This window comes from Acipenser ruthenus, chromosome 8, assembly GCF_902713425.1.
Source record: "Acipenser ruthenus chromosome 8, fAciRut3.2 maternal haplotype, whole genome shotgun sequence".
Taxonomy (NCBI): domain Eukaryota; kingdom Metazoa; phylum Chordata; class Actinopteri; order Acipenseriformes; family Acipenseridae; genus Acipenser; species Acipenser ruthenus.
In genome coordinates this window covers 2,041,716-2,043,153 of record NC_081196.1, presented here as the reverse complement: position 1 = coordinate 2,043,153, position 1,438 = coordinate 2,041,716, and positions in this window count along the sequence as shown.

Sequence of the window (1,438 nt, the reverse complement as noted above, 5' to 3'; positions counted from 1 at the left end):
AAGGCATTTAAACGTGTGTGTTGAGTCCGGTCTTCCAATAGCCGAGCCAAGAGGGTGACTCCAAAGGCGTGAGTGACAGTTTCCTTTCTTTTCTTTTCTGTCTTTCTTTTTTATTTAATCACAGACACGTAAAGGTTATTGGATGGTGCCAATTTCGAAATTGATTTTCTGAGTGTGTCTGTGAGCAATATAGAAATAACCCTATTTCAAATACAAAAATATATATACGTGCCTATAATACACCCCGTTTGAAATGAATCATGTAACTTTGTTCAATTGCTTTTCTTTCGAGGAAAGTTTTGTTTTGTGTTTTCGGTTCGGTTCGGTTCGGTTCGGTTTGGTTCGGGAGGTGGGGGGGGGTCTTTAACTTTAGGGCCACGTATTGCTGTGCAACTGTATATATTTTATGACACCCCCTTTGGTCAGGATTTAAATGAATTGTAGACGTTTAGAACGCTGTTATGTGAACTGCAATGCTAGAAGTCTCCCTACCAGACTTTGAAAACACGTGCGTAATACGTCCTCCAGCGTTCCAATCCCAACACTAGCAGTTGCTGGAATGTGATCACAGTGAAAGTACTGAAGAGATATGATGGATTGAAGGACTGGATTGTGTATCCATGCAATCGGTCTTCAGTATCTCTCATTAACATAACAAGAGTCGTCTATACTGGGTTACCATAGCAAAAGCATAGCAAAGTGTAATGAAGCATAGTTAAAGTATAGTAAAACATAGACAGCATTGTACAGTCCAGAGAGATAAGGTATGGTAAAGCATATACAAATAAAATAAAAACACCATGGTAAACTATGTCAAATGCATAGAAACGCTCTGGGAAAAGCTCACAAAATACTGTGCAGATTTACTGTGGTGAACTTGTCCAAGGGTCACACAACAACCCCCATAGTGTTTGGCTGCTGATCCTTGTGTTTTCCAGACTTTAATTTCTGGTGAAACCAACCTTTCATCCACCACACTATTTGACTGGTTTCACAGACCCTGATTAGCTTGAATCTTGGATTGCCTTGCCTAAAATTACATTAAGTTGTCCAAGATTAGCACTAATCAGGGTCTGTGAAACCAGCAGTATAAGTTTGAAGTACCTTTCACTGCTACAGGAAACAGATCACCTGATCTCCCATTGCTTCCAAAGTGCAGCACAGAGCTCAAGCATAAGGATCTGTTGGGGCCCGTGGGGGTCCCCAATTACCTGTAACACAGGAAGAGAATTCATAAGGTTGTGGCAACAAGAAAAATTGGCTTCACCTGAATCAAAGTTAAAAACAGCAGCATAAAAATAAGGGACTTAGGCCTGTATGTAATAACAGTGAAGACAATGCCATTGCCATTCTAAAGTTTAGTTACAGCAGCTCCACAAGGCGACAGCTGATCGGTGTGCATGTGGCCGAAAGCAGAGCATTGAGACCACATGTAATG